Source organism: Prenolepis imparis, unplaced genomic scaffold (assembly GCF_030444845.1).
Source record: "Prenolepis imparis isolate NDT839.2.m4 unplaced genomic scaffold, iyPreImpa1.0 SCAF_5, whole genome shotgun sequence".
Taxonomy (NCBI): Eukaryota; Metazoa; Arthropoda; class Insecta; order Hymenoptera; family Formicidae; genus Prenolepis; species Prenolepis imparis.
In genome coordinates, this window is record NW_028141163.1 from 13,441,771 (window position 1) to 13,457,709 (window position 15,939).

The 15,939-nt window shown below is 34.9% G+C and overlaps 1 protein-coding gene across 12 annotated transcripts in view; it reads right to left on the bottom strand.

The window, feature by feature from the left end:
* Rho-6 (serine protease rhomboid 6) overlaps positions 1 to 15,939 on the bottom strand; it is a 122,278-nt gene that overhangs the window by 84,708 nt on the left and 21,631 nt on the right. Inside the window, exon 1 of one of the 12 annotated variants that reach the window (XM_083039503.1) lies at positions 3,008 to 3,027. The exons of the other annotated variants lie outside the window; for them this stretch is intronic. The gene's annotated coding sequence lies outside the window, so the exon portion shown is untranslated. Of the gene's footprint in view, positions 1 to 3,007; positions 3,028 to 15,939 lie in introns of those variants that run through there. 12 annotated transcript variants of the gene reach the window in all.

A 15,939-nucleotide genomic window follows, 5' to 3' on the forward strand; every position in this document is an offset into this window, starting at 1 on the left:
TAAAATGATAGTTATATATGTATATATACATATATATACATATACTATTTGTTAATTTTATTTAAAGATAATACTTATAGAAAAATAAAAGTTTGAATGCACACAAATTTAGACATAAAATATCTTATACATAAAGTATTATAACACGAATTTTATAACATTTATCATAAATTTTTTGAAAAACTAATATAAATTTCAGTTAATTCCACTAATATATATTCCAATTTCATATATTTCTTAGCAGTTAACTTATTAACATGAATAATTTTACTAGCAAAATGTAATTTCGGAAAATGTGTAAGTCGACAAGTTCTTGAATCAGAGATTGAAGATCTTGGTAGTTAAAACGGAACTTTTTGATGTAGACTCGAGAGAGGCAATCACAAGATTGAAACGAGTATGAGAAAGAAGTCGCGAAACCCGCGTCTATCCCGTTTCTTCGAAGGCGTTAACTTTAAAGGAAGAATTACTCTCTCCTCCGCTACCCTTCATATCGAAGGACTTCGATGAAGCTAGATTAGTTCTCTCCCAACGGGCGAATATCCCACCCTATTCTCGGATGACGAGAGAAGCCGTGGTAAGATGGGAAGGGATCACAGATAAGAGAACGCGAGATTATGACGGTTGCTGACACTCGAAACCAGAGTTAAAAAGAGCTCGCTTTAGCTATGGATTTGTTAACGGTGTCAAGTGTCTAAAAATAAGGCGTTGAAAAAAGAGAAAAGAAGATAGGGTGCCGTGTTCTGATAAAAAGTTATATCACTTCATCGTATAAGCATGAAATAGCATATTCGTTAAATTTTTATTTAATGTTTAGAAAAGGAAAAAAATATAAGTCAGTGTATTGTTACAAAGCCGTAATACATAGATACGCGAAAATAATTATTAAACCCCCCAAAAATTAGAAGATGTGGCAATTTAATTACACATGGGAACTCATAATACGCTTATAAATATTTTTAAAATTCAACAATGTAATATCAAAAAAAAATATGCATTTCTTTACAACGAATATTATATTGGATAAACTTTAATACAATGTTAAATGAGATCTTTTTGACAATGAGAGTTATTCAGATTTTGGATCTGAATTCTCATTATTTAAAATAAAAAAATATATCGTTTATTAGAAATGTTTCATTATTATATATTATACACGTATAGGTGGCATAATTTTTTATTTCATTAAAAATTATGATTTAAAAAATATAAAATATAAGTTTATCTATTGTGTGTACACACGAGTGTGTTCAGTAACAAAATAAATTTTGCAATACTTATTTTCTCAATAATTCTTGAAAATGTAATGCACATTATTATAACAGAGCAGTTCATTCTTAAAAAAATGTAAAGAACAAACAAACATTTTTTTCTTTTTCACGTTCCAATTTCATCACACATGGACCTATGGAAAATCAATTCGTCAGATTTATGTGGCTGGAGCGCGCGTGTCAGAAATGATGCAGTATCGTGCGAAACTGCGCGGCCCGTTGGTATAAATATTTACATTTCTGGCATTGCGGTTGTCGGGAGGTCAAGTTGCGGCGAAATAAAACATGAAAACCGGAGGAAAAGAAAGAAGAAAGGATCCACGAGATAAAGGCCCAAAGGCCGGAAAGAAAAGAAATTCGTGTGAAAAACGCGACAGTATATCTGGCCGAGAATTTTTCACCCGCGATTATTTGAAGTTTATAAAAGAAGAAAAAGATGGCTGTCTCTCTCTGTCCTTTGGGCACGGAAAAAGATGTTTTCATCAATAAAAACGATACTTTTATTAAGAAATATTTATATTATACATTGCTTCCACTAATGCAAAGTATCTTAGTTGCATTAAATTCAGTCAAAGAAATCACTGACCGCTTTTTTGATATTCTGATCTCATCAATGAATGATAATTTATTAAAAATATATGCTTAGCAATCGCATCATCGTGCATTCTCCATCCGGCGCAAAATACACTTTGTTTGTTTCTCAATTTATTTACGACATGTATCTCGTTTCTAACGCGAAGTAGAATTGACACGAAAAAGCTGCTCGATCCGAAATTTTCGAATCCCGAATTTTCGACGGCAAGATGGCTGAAAGGATCACGGTCCCATGCATCGTTCCGAATTCGACGCTCTAATTTTGTGACGTCCTCGAACGGGGGACGAGGAAATTCGAGAAATTCCTCGGGAATCGCGCGGAAACAATGAGGTAGCGATGGAAACCCGTCTTTCCTCTCCCGTAGGTACTCTCCGTCGCCTCGACGGTTCTTAAGGGTCGGTTATTCCGGTTTGGACAAGTTTGTCTGACTGGCACCGACTGCTCCTACGGGGAAACGCCGTTCCCGAATTTCCTGCATCCTCTCTCTTTCCCTATCTATCTATTTCTCTCTTCCTTTCGACGCCCGGGTCCGCGAAAACCGCCGTTTGCTTGATTTTCCCGTTGTAACGATGCGAATCGCGGATATAACGACGCCGAAGAGAGGGTGAAGATGTCTCTTACGGCGACAGAGACGATAACGAATCTCTTACCCGATAACGCTTTCGATTCCGCCGGATGTGCCGGAAAGCAGCTGTTACAGCATTCAGAGGGATCGTAACGCGATAACGCTGCGCAAATTGCAGCTTCCCACGGTGGATTTAGAGGAAGCCGCCACTCCTTGAGGTTGTATATTCCTTATGGAATTTCGGTTCCCGAATTTTTCTCGGGGGAGACGTTGAACGGGCGACATGTCGCGTCGCAAAGATAATTGACTCCGACTTGAGCGTGAAAGGAAATCGCAATCTCTCGCCTGAACAAAAACGACGATGTTACTCGGTCAAAAAAAAATACGCGATTTTTCTTTTCCCATATCTCGTGATTTCAATCTTAACTATCTCGCATCAACAGCGACAAACTTTGCTTACGGGGGTATTAATAACGCTATGTAATACGATCGCGAAACACACATAACAGTCGCTATTCCTTCCCGTAAAATAATTCGTTTGCGAAACGAAACTCTACTCGAAGCGAGTCAACTTACCCGCAATCGCGCTTCCATCGCCTCGAGCTACCTAGGCAGCGAGATGTCGTGAAAAAGGTACGTGCGCCTTAGAGATTATTTGCGCGACGGGTAGCCTGGAAACCAGAGAATCCTATTCCGCCATTCCTTTCGGGGATAACTAAGTCTTCCCTTTCGCCTATCTACCAGCCTCTTTCGTGCGGATTCCTCTTTCCCGTCTTCCTACACTATACTTTCTACACCGAAATGCATGCAGCCCTCCTTTTCCCGTTCAGACGCATGCATTTGCCCTTAAATAATCGCGTCCACGCGCGCAGTCCGCGTGTCAGCTGCCGAGAAAGAGAAAACGCAACAAGGAGAAAAAAAAGAAAGAGAGAGAGAGACACCTTTTTCCGTTTTGCTTTTACGTCACGTTGAACCGAAAAGCTTGGGGTACTGCGAATTTCCGTGAATTTCGGACGTCGTCCTCCGCTCGACCTCGACATACGGTAGTTTCAGTCCGATAAATTTTGGAGGAATCAACTCTCGTCCCGCTTTCGAGTTTTCTCTTCGCAAAATCTTACAGTTTGTTTGCAATATCTCGCGATATTTGATGTATAAATCATTACAAAACACGATTGTAAAGAAAGAGAAAAAGATTTTTAATTTTATATTATCTCTCGAAATTATTGAACAGTCTGTTTCTGTAAAATGTATACACGTCGTATTTACTGTCACATCGTGTTACTTAGACTTCTGATATATTTATGTATTTTTCGATATACAGCAATCCACAATTCTACGACAGAATTGTGACTTATGAAAGAGAGAAATAGAGTGAAAGATATATGTGTGTGTGAATATTTGGGACAAGTTAATTTCTACCTGCTTTGCATTTTCTTAAAAGCAATTTAATAATATGCTTTATAGCACTGGCGGATCCTGGGGGTTAACCCCCCCCCCCTTGCAAATTAAAAGAAACAGTTTTGCTGAATTTGTTTAAAAAATATAAATAAAGAAAAACAAACATTGAAGAGCTATCGACGTCAGGATCCGCTAGTGTATATATATAAGTATAAGATACACTGTAAATTATACTCATTACGCATTCAAGGAGTTAAGTATAGATTAAGTCAGACATACAACGAAATAATGAGATAATTTCATTGCACGAAAATAATTAGGTAAAATTCTTTATATCTATATAATATATATTATATCCTATACAAAGAATTTCGCCTAATTATTTTCGTACAACAAAATTATCTCATCATTTCGTCGTATGTCTGACTTAATCTATACTTAACTCCTTGAATGCATAATGAGTATAATTTCCAGTGTATCTTATACATACATATTGTATATATTATATAGATATAAAGAATTTCGCCTAATTATTTTCGTGCAACGAAATTATCATCATTTTGTCGTATGTCTGACTTAATCTATACTTAACTCCTTGAATACGTAATGAGTATAATTTCCAGTGTATCTTATACATACATATTGTATATATTATATAGATATAAAGAATTTCGCCTAATTATTTTCGTGCAACGAAATTATCTCATCATTTTGTCATATGTCTGACTTAATCTATACTTAACTCCTTGAATGCGTAATGAGTATAATTTAGTCTATCTTATACTTTTATATATACATATTTTATATATATTATATATATGTATATATATATAAAAGTATAAGATACACTGTAAATTATACTCATTACGCATTCAAGGAGTTAAGTATAGATTAAGTCAGACATACAACGAAATAATGAGATAATTGCACGAAAATAATTAGGTAAAATTCTTTATATCTATATAATATATATTATATCTATATAATATATATTATATCCTATACAAAGAATTTCGCCTAATTATTTTCGTACAACAAAATTATCTCATCATTTCGTCGTATGTCTGACTTAATCTATACTTAACTCCTTGAATGCGTAATGAGTATAATTTCCAGTGTATCTTATACATACATATTGTATATATTATATAGATATAAAGAATTTCGCCTAATTATTTTCGTGCAACGAAATTATCTCATCATTTTGTCGTATGTCTGACTTAATCTATACTTAACTCCTTGAATGCGTAATGAGTATAATTTAGTCTATCTTATACTTTTATATATACATATATATATATTTTATATATATTATATATATGTATATATATATAAAAGTATAAGATACACTGTAAATTATACTCATTACGCATTCAAGGAGTTAAGTATAGATTAAGTCAGACATAGGACGAAATGACGAGATAATTTCGTTGCACGAAAATAATTAAGCGAAATTCTTTATATCTATATAATATATATATATATACACTGGCGGATCTTGGTTTAACCCCTCCCCCCTTGCAAATTAAAAGAAAGTTTTGCTGAATTTGTTTAAAAAATATAAATAAAGAAAAACAAACATTAAAGAGCTATCGACGTCGTTGATCCTGGAATAAAAGCTAATCATGAAATCAAAAATATTAAATAAAATAATTTTGCAACCCCCCTCCACCCCCCCTATTATCGACGTCAGGATCCGCTAGTGCTTTATAGGGCTTCAAATTTCTCTAAGAATATTATTATTTATGAAGTAATTTATGAAGGCTATTACTACTTATTTCCTCAAGTAAATTTATTCCTTCCTGTTATCGAGCTTACTCATGAAAAACGCGATCAAGTAAGAAAATATCAAGCAGTAGGAAAATATTTAATGCGAAAATTTTTTTTTCTTTCCATTCGCTATCGTGGCGGAGATGCAACGCAGAAAGTCTCGAAGATCTCAGTAACACTTTCTCATAAGAATAATTAATGACTCTTTAAGGATCGCGTGCTTTTCCTTAGGGATCTAACATTTAGTCAGCAAAAGTCGGGTTCTCAAGGCGCAATTCATCGCTCACGCTTTTAATAAAACGCATAATTATCCATTTAGAATTTCATAAATAAAGAGATACAGTCGCTACTATATAAAAACACGAAGAAAAATATTCACTACAAATATCCATAAAAATATACTATTAAATTATTATTAATATTATTCATGATGATTTCGAATGATATCTATGGTATAATCGTGCAAAATTTCAATCACATTAAAAAACGTGCTGTGTGTGAATACTTTAATAATTTTTTTAAATCAGACGGCATAAAATAATTAATAAGTAAACTGCTACTTATGCACAATCAGCATAAAAATTAATTAAGAATTGATATGTTAAATAAATAGTTATTATTTTTTCTCTCTTTCTCTCCCTTTTTTCTTCGAATATAACAAAATTTTTGAGCGATTTACTCTGGACTTTACGACAAATGACAACTTTAACGAGTCTCGATAAATATAGCGCTTTTCTAGATTCTTTTTGCGAACGTTAATTCTCAGCAATGTTGGTCTGATCGCATCGAAGCAAGGCACTTATCTCGATGAGTTCTCAAAGAATGCCAGCGAAAACTTGTCGAAAAGAATTTACGCGTTATTACGCGATACACCAGGTGTAATTTCTTTTACAAGTTTTCCAAATGTCACACCATGTCGAATATCGCGTGCGGCCAATATAAAGCTATACGTTGCCAAGAAGAAACAAGTAATCAAAAGGCGAAAGTTGGGTCATAATCTGCCACGATATAATGCCACACGATATCTCGAAATTTATTGAGACGTGCGGAAGCTCGCGAATAATATAAATCCTTCGTTTTATTTTATTTTTCTTTCCTTATCGTTTTTTATAACTATAGCTATGTGTCTCCCACATGTGCGAACATTGCGGAGAATTGAAAGTCGAGAATATGTTATATATAATTATCTTTATGAGAACACGCGCGCCGATCTTTATCGCCGTGAATATCAAAAACTGCCGAGGTTCACGACGCTTCTACCATTCTCGAGAAAATGTGAGACCATACAATTTCTGCACGTCGAAATGACGCAACGCGCTCTCTTTCTCTCTCGCCTCTATTTATATCCTCTCCGATATTCCTCGTCGAACTATTCGCGCCGGTAGCCCCGAGAATTTGTTCTTTGCGTCTCGGTCCGTCGTAAAAACCATTATGAAACTTAAAACAACTGTAAGATCTGAATTACGCGCCGACGAAACTTCACGACGCGGCGAGCGAAAACCCGGCCGATGAAAAAGCATCATCGAGCGCGCGCGTACTGAAAATTTTCCTCGCCGCGAGATTTCAGCTACCTCGTCAAATCTCTCATTCCGCGTACCTCGTTTTTACTCTTTTTTAGATCGCATTTTCTTTCTTTCTCTCTCTCTTTCGCATATGCGCGGAGGATAGGGATGAAAACGCTGAACTCGCCAACTTCCCGCAGAAATGCTCGTTTCCGGCGGACGGCTTATCGCCATTAGCCGACACTTCATCCTCGCGGGGGGATGCCCTCCTTTCTCATCGCTAGTCGTCCTCCCCCTCCCACCCCCTGTTTCGCTGGAAGTGCAGAAAGAGTTACGAAAATTTCTTCGTTAATTCCGGAAAAAGTCGACGACGAGTCGGAGGAAGCGTCTCGCGACGACAAAAATAAAATTAGAAATTTTGTACGGCAAAACCACAATAATTCGATCGTCAGTAGCGGAGGGGGACGGTTCCCCCTTGCATTTTTCGCAATTTTGACGAAGAGTTTTCTTCATGTTGTTTGCGTCGCAATTTTTCCCGCTCGCTTTATTACTTTGCGATAATTTCGCGCGTTAATTAAAAAATATGTCGAAATATTTATTACTATTAAAACTTGTTTTAGAAAATGTATATCATGAGCGTTTTCGCGTTATATTTTTTGTGTGTGTAACTCCGAAATTATTACGGTTCGCAAAACTGATTTGCACAAACTAATAGGATCGCATTTTACGTGAATATAATACAATGTTTTTGCCAGCTCGATGTTATCGATTAGCAAAATTGTGTATACGATAATTAGGGAATGCGTACAAAGCGCATGCATATTCATGAAATGCATTTACATCGAACGATACGATCGTTCAACAAATGTTGAATAGGGAAAGGGAGAGAAAGAGAGAGAAAGATAGGAAGACAGGTGTCCATAAATCACTTTCAAAATCGAAATTTTTTCATTTTTCACGTTTACACACGTGGCATCATAGAGAGAGATTTCTAGATATAATGCCTAAATACTAACTAAATTCACTTCCTGAATTTTGATATTAGAGAGAATATATATACTTCATTTTATTGAGAAATTGAAAAATTCTTAATTATTGCACATCATACCAAATCCGTGCACGTACACAGAGAGAATTTTCTCTTAGAATTTATTCTGAAAATCATGGTAATCATGGGATAATATGGTATGGAAAGAATTTTATAAGAATTTCTTTGATTAATATTTATCACGATAAAAATAATAATATCTATTACAATAAAATATAAAATATGTTTGATTAATTTTACCATGCAGTTTAGTAAAATTATTATCCCACGATTACCATGACTTTCAGGATAAATTCTAAGAGAAAATTCTCTCTTGTCAGTGTAATCTTTAAGATAGATTGATTTTTAATTAATATTCTAATTTTGTTAAATTATATGTATTAGAGCGTAATAGAATGTATTAAAATGTATATCGCAGTTATACGAGAGAGTTATTCCGTATTTCTCAATTGCGGTAAACGCGCGACCGTAAAAGCACATGGCCTCGCCTCGTCGAGCGAAGGCGCGTTTGAACTCGGTAAGTCAATGATTTAGTGGCAGCTTCCAATTCCGTCTTCCGTGATACCAACCGCGATTCAGGTTTCGTAAACATCGCGTAAATCCGTATATCATAGCGACACGGTGCGTCTTGATGCACTAGCTGCAACGCAAATATACAGAAACGCCGTAATATGCATATTAAGTACGCAACATTCGCATATTTCCCCGCCAACACAATGCGCGTCTAACAAAAGATACATTTATCTGACGCATTTATTTAAACTTTTAAACAGATATGCTGAAGATCCACGCATACTGACTCTGATTCTGTGCACATCTGCTACGTAATATAAAAATTGTCCATAATTCCGTCTAATATGTCCGAAAGATTTATGCGAAATGACTGAATGATTGTTTACAACGTTACAATTTATCAGATTAATTTCGCGATCGTACTTAAAAATAAAAATTTATTTCCGATTCCCAGAGACTCGAGCACGTAACGTCTTTTGAAAAATAAAAGTTGCATCCTCAGGTGGTTTCGTCACCTCCGCGCTAGAATGACAGATCTAATAAGAAAAGTTTGATACACAAGTTCTCTCCTTGCAGCGTTACATAGTACGAAATATCGCACACGACCGCATATAATTCTACAGAAAATCATCATTCGAGTTCTGAATTTTCTATCGAAAATGCTACTGTAAAAGCGAAAGAGAGAGGAAGATAAAGAGAGCGAGAGAGACAGAGAATCTTTGGAGAGACTCGAATTTTCGGAAAATTTTCGAGCTAGACCGTCTGAGAGACAGTGTGGCATCGTCAATTCTCTCGTTACGTCATTAATGTCGGTGACGCAATATGTCGTGAGTTCGTTACCGCGAGTGTGCGATCGCTCGCGACACTCTACCCCCGGTTCTCTCGTACGACCTCGTTACGGCGCTGCACTCCCATTAGAGGAAAATTGATAGTGACTATCTCTCTCTTTGGTGCCCTTCCCGGCCCTCCCCTTCGTCCTCCCATCCACACGGACGGCGCCTCTGCACGCCGCAATTCTACCGTCATTCCCTCCTATCCCCCGCCTTCCTCGCATCTACACGCGCGCTATATAAAGGCTCAAGCCGGAGAATTTACGAGACCGCGGGAGCGGGACATTAACGATCAGGACGATCGTTGGGACTGAATTATGTTCCGAATGATCGCGATGCTATTATATATACATATATGTATATACCTATACATAGAAGAACTATCGAATAAGTGAGGGCGATCAAGGCGCAAGAGGGAGACTTCTTCTCGATTGGTGTAGTAACCGAGAGAATCGGAACGCATGGTATACCAAGATGACACTGGAAGAAGATGGAGTAGACTGAAAAGTAGAGACACGCGCGTGAAGCTATTGTGGGCTGGCTTGTCATCGCCTTAACGGGCGATGCACTGAACCGAATGCACCGCGAACTGTTATATTATTTTATTTTCTTATCTCGATTTTTCTTTCTCTGTGTTCTTTTATCTACGCTTTATATTTATGCAATAGTATTTTAAAAAACGCTTGAAAAACGTTCCAAAAGTTAACCAAAAGTTAATTTTATGCGGAATACATTTATATACGAGAACATGAAAAAATTTATACAATATCCTATATAACGTGCATCCTAACATCATTTTTGTTAATATACTTTATTCTTCCTTATTATTATCTGAGCAGACTCGAGACTCTATAGTCCACTTTAAACAATTTATAAATCTCGACAGAATTCTTTACAGAATCTCATTTATAATTCGTGTCGTATATTTTAATTACGTATTCTATGCATTCTCTTTTCAAATGTATAATATTAATTAATTAATTTTAAGAATAAGTATAATATTAAGGTAAAATTATTTAGATAAAAATCTATCTCAAATCATTGTCTAAAATGTACTTAAAGAATGTTATCTTCATTCACTATATTAACTTCTTATAAAATAAAAAAAATTATAATTGTTCATAATTATCATAAATCAAACAGCCAATTAGTCATTTTTTTCATCTTTATATCTCTGTTTCCCGATATTTTCTCTTCTCCTTTTTCTATATAGATTTATGATTAAACTTTGAGAAATTAATGAGATGGCGGGATAGTAATGATCGAGACGATCATTGAAAGATAAATTATGTCATCGCTAAAGCGCCATTAAAAGAACGCATTGAATAACGAAGCTTTAATAGACGTCAGGATAAAAGATACTCATGAAGAAAGGGAGAAACGGAGATACTTTATATATACCGATCGATACGACGACAGTTTATAATATTAATATCGTAATAACAACTTGCGGACAGATGATTTGAATAACTTGCTCTGCCGATCCATTATTACATCCATTAACTCCAAGTTCACACAACAAATATTATTTATTTTGACGACCGCGATATTATAGCACATGTATTGTATATGTATTATTAATACATTAATAATAAACACGATCGCATTACAGGATTAATATGTATATGATATACGTATGTAAATAAAAATATTAGCTCAATAGATTATCGGAGAGAAATGCACTGTCGATGAATATTTATTCAGGTGTGTTGATTCGAACGATAGATTTATATACGAAACGATTTTACAACAAATGTAACACAATGAACTATTTTAGTGAGAAAATTATAAAAAAAATTAACAAATTAATCGTTATTTGATCATTGATAGAGATAAATAAATAAATTACGAATTATTGGTATGATAATATTACAAATTATAAAAAAGGCCATTTTTAATTTGCGACAAAAATCAATTATAAAATAAATTCCGTTTATATAATAATTTACACGTATATCCTGAATGTATTTTGTATGCTAACTTTGCATGTTACTTCTCTGTAAATATTTTTGCGACGTATAAAATTATAAAATTTACTCTATACATTATTCTATCTCAAATTTTGAGATCGTCTAAAACTTAAATCGAAATAAGATTTTCATATACAATATCTTAAAATAGTTCCCCAGTGATTAGAACATTTTTTTGAATGTCTAGCATTTTCCGAATATGATACTTCAAGAGTTCCATCAAAACTGAAGTCGATCCTAATCAAAAAAGCTATTATCGATTTTGATATAACGAGAATGTTAAAGTTGATACGAAATATATCAACTTTCACATTCAGATTCTTATTTTTCACACTTAATCGCTAGAATACATATTTTTCGAAATCAGAAATTCTAAAATCCTTTTATAGGAAAGATTATATCTCACCAGTTATATGAAGATTCCGTAGATAGAGTGCTAACTTCTAATATAGATTAACAGAAGTTAAATTACTACCAGCGTGTTATCGAATTAATCGCGCTTATACAGAGTAACACAGCAACGTGATCCGAGCCAAACCAAAACTAATTAATCCAAAACCGCCATTCGCAAAGCTCACTTGGCGCGCTCGCGATATAAGTAGAACGTAATACTGCACTGAGGAATCGCGGTCGTGCGGTAACCTAACGACTCAGGAATACCTATGTTACCTCCCGGCAAAGACCAGTACTCGTAAATACAACGGAAACTCAATATCGCGTTACTATTAGCGTCGACCGCTGAAAACGGATCCTTGAAACTACTTCTACGATTACAGTCGTCAGGGGAGTCGATAACTCCTGTGTGGCGTACGATAACTATAAGTGGAACAATATCTATTATTCGGCGCGCGAGTTAATAGTTTGGAAATTGTTCGTATGTTCCAAGATATTTAGCCCAGACCCTCTACGATCTCTTGATCGCGTGATGAATTATATGACAAACAATGCGCATGTAAACACTTTCTCTGTCTCCTCCTCCCTCTTTCTCTCTCTTTCTCTTTACCTGCCCCCACACAATTAATATTATTAGCTCTGGGAATATGCATGTAATTAATGGATTGATTTAATTACACTATTCTTCTAGCATCAGAGAGATGTCAACGATTCCGATAATTAAGTAAAATAAAAAAGATGTCGCGGAATATATGAGAGAGAATAGGAAAATAAATAAAACAAATTTTTTTTCAAGTCAAATATAATAAATTTTTGCGGAAAGGTATAAACGATTTATTTTTTTTTTCAGAAATATTCAATTACTCTCTATACAATAGACTCTGTTATCTTTATCGGCCTGACTTTACATTACGGCATGAAATTACGGCGATATCTTTTCAGCTTTTCTTACGAACTGCCTCGGGAAAAGTTCCCCCCCATTCTCCACTTACACAGCACATAATTTTCAGCTTATTTGAGTGGTGCGGCATAAAGCTGACCGTAAAAACGAGGCTCTCATTGCGAACGAGAGACCGGAAATTAATGTCCTTTCCCGCCATTTCTTACATCGCTGAGAATAGAATCGTCTCGCGGATTTAAAAGAGAACGACAGTCGACATGTTTTTACATTGCCATCAAGCTATACTTCACCCTGAACAGATGCTTTCGCACTAATTTTTCTTGCTTTATCAAGTAAGAACAGTTAATATTTAGATGATGAAAAATTTTTCATCTTGCACAAATAACGAAAGATATCTTTATATTTTTCATAAAAAATATTTACAATTCAGACTTTTAACATACTGTCTTAATATCATTAATTTAATTGATTAGAGCTAATTTGTCCTAAAATTTAATTAATTTGTCCTAACTTTAGTTTGTTGTGACATATTTCGCGCGAACAAGCTTTTCACGTTAAATTAATAATAATTATATATATAGCAGAATTTAAACCAACCAGAGATGCTTCTTTTCTTATTCCTACTCGATACGTTACGAAAATGCTAGCTATACTTCTTTTTATCTTTCTAATCTCATCCTTTCTCTCCAGTTAATCCTATCTCTCTGCATTCTGGGATCGCGCGATTTATCGTCGCCACTGGTCACGACGAGCTTTCGGAAAGTTGCCCCACGTCGGTAGAAATTTATGTTTTGGAAACATTCGTCGCGGTTCGAATAATAAATAGTTTGATGATGCCGGTCGGTGACGTGCAGAATGGCAAAGACAAAGACAAGAAGAGGAGGAGGAGGAGGAACGAGGGACTCGCCGCACGACGATTTACTTAAAAGTTTAGACGATTAATTAATGCCGTGACGGGAGATTTCACCATTTCTCCCTCTCTCCCACGCTTCTTTGTTTAAGCTCTGTCTTTGTTACTTGGCACGAACTCGAGTTGGTATACCAGCGGCTCGAAGAGAGCGAAAGATGGACGTTTAAATCCCGTTCATTTACTTGCAAATTTTTGTGTCGTGCAACGTCGAATACGAACGAGATACGAAAGTTGCACGGGACAGCTCGAGTCTCGACGCGATGCCTTTACCTCGCGCGATGTCTGTTGTGCATGCGAGAAATGCGAACTTTATTCCGCGGCCAGATACGACGACTTTTCGATTAGTGCAACTTTTCTGGCATGCATTATTCCCCCTGCCTCTCGCATTTGTCATGTCGATGTCGCGCGTTTCGATCATTACGTAATTCACACACACACAAATTCTATTTATGCTCTATTTATTATTTCCTAAAGAAGATATATTTATTCCTGTATAAGACAAAGTGGACGTATATTGATGTATACTGTAATAGACATATATATTGCAATTTTTTTTATACAAATTTTTAATGTGTGATAATTTAGATAATTTGCATTTTTGCATTCACATCAATATGTGCAGTATAAGAAAAAAAACGGGGGAGAATATAAACGAGTGTAATTCTCTCGTAATATTAATCGTTTAATTTTAGATTAAAAATAAATATATAAAAAAGTTCCTTCACTTCTATCTATGTAAACTTGGCACCTAACTTATTAATTAAATTTCCAATATAGAAAATAATAATATTTCGTTTATAGTTGTTTGTAGCAATTTTCTTCTCGTTTTTATATATATAATTTAATCGTTTAATAATTATACAGCGTCGTTAAGTTATTATTAATATGCTCTAACATTTAAACGATTTAATGAAAAATGACAAAATCACTACAAACAACTGCAAATAATTCTAAAAAAATATGGCGCAAGTAATTTCAAAATATCTAAAAAATTAATAAAGTTGCGTTTTTCATCAACTGCAAATATATTTTTAAACGGTGCATCTACGCAAGAAAAAAATTAAATATTTACAAACAATTTTAAATTAAAAAATATCAGAGATTTTTTTATATTAAATTTTTATATTTTTCAAAATGCTGCATTTTTATGACTTTAATGAGAAATAAAATTATTGTTAGTGCAAATAATTGCAAACGAAAGAACCTTCGAAGAAACCATTACTTGTATTGAAAACTTTGTTTATTTAAAGTGAAATGCCTGCATTTTTGCTTTTGCTAAAAATGCTGCATTTTTATGACTTTAATGAAAAATAAAATTATTGTTAGTACAAATAATTGCAAACGAAAGAACCCTCGAAGAAACCATTACTTGTATTGAAAACTTTGTTTATTTAAAGTGAAATGCCAAGAGTTCACATAGATATTATATTTCTTTTACTTCTCTAACGCGAGAGAGAGAGAGAGAGATATCTGAGAATATCAAGGATCTAAAATTGCGATGTGCAAGTAATTTTTTAAGTGAAAACGTGCCAATATGTCATGGTGATAGCGCCGTAAAAACACAGACTCGAGATATTACAATCGTAGGGAAGAGAGGCGGGAGAGAGAGGACGGCTCGACGTATCCGCGTAATAAATTATTTTTCTCTGGAAAAATCGGTGGAGCAAAGCGCCATAAATACTGACAAACAACTACGATAAATAGAACGAGCTTGACTATTAACGTCGACAAACTTCGCGAGCGATTCGGCCACGACGGCTTGCACGACGCGACGTTCCGCGATATTCATCGAAGTATAATTATTTCAGTGCGGTCTAGCCAGCGCGAAGCCAACGATAATAGGAATTGCTTTGTAAATTCCCTAATTCCCTAACTAACTCGGCGCACTGGGAACCATAAAGGTAACGAGGCCTGTAATCATGCAGAAGTTGAACTGAGTTGATCTCGTTGGTTGATCAAAGTCGACCGGATTTTTACAGAAAATTAATTTGCACGCAACTTAATTTTTTGAAAAAGATTAATTACACCGTTTTCTTAATTAATGTATGTGTTTCCAGCTGTTATATTCGTTCTCCTTTAGTTTTATAAAATTTATTTTAATTACTTTTCTTTGGTTTTAAATAAATATAATTAATAATTAAATTTTTGTATATATTGGATGATTGCAAAAGTTTGTGCCCGATTTGAAGTTATTAATCCATCTATGCAAATCGGGTACGAACTTTTGCAATCATCTAATATTATACATGAATAAACAAAGCAGGAAAATATGT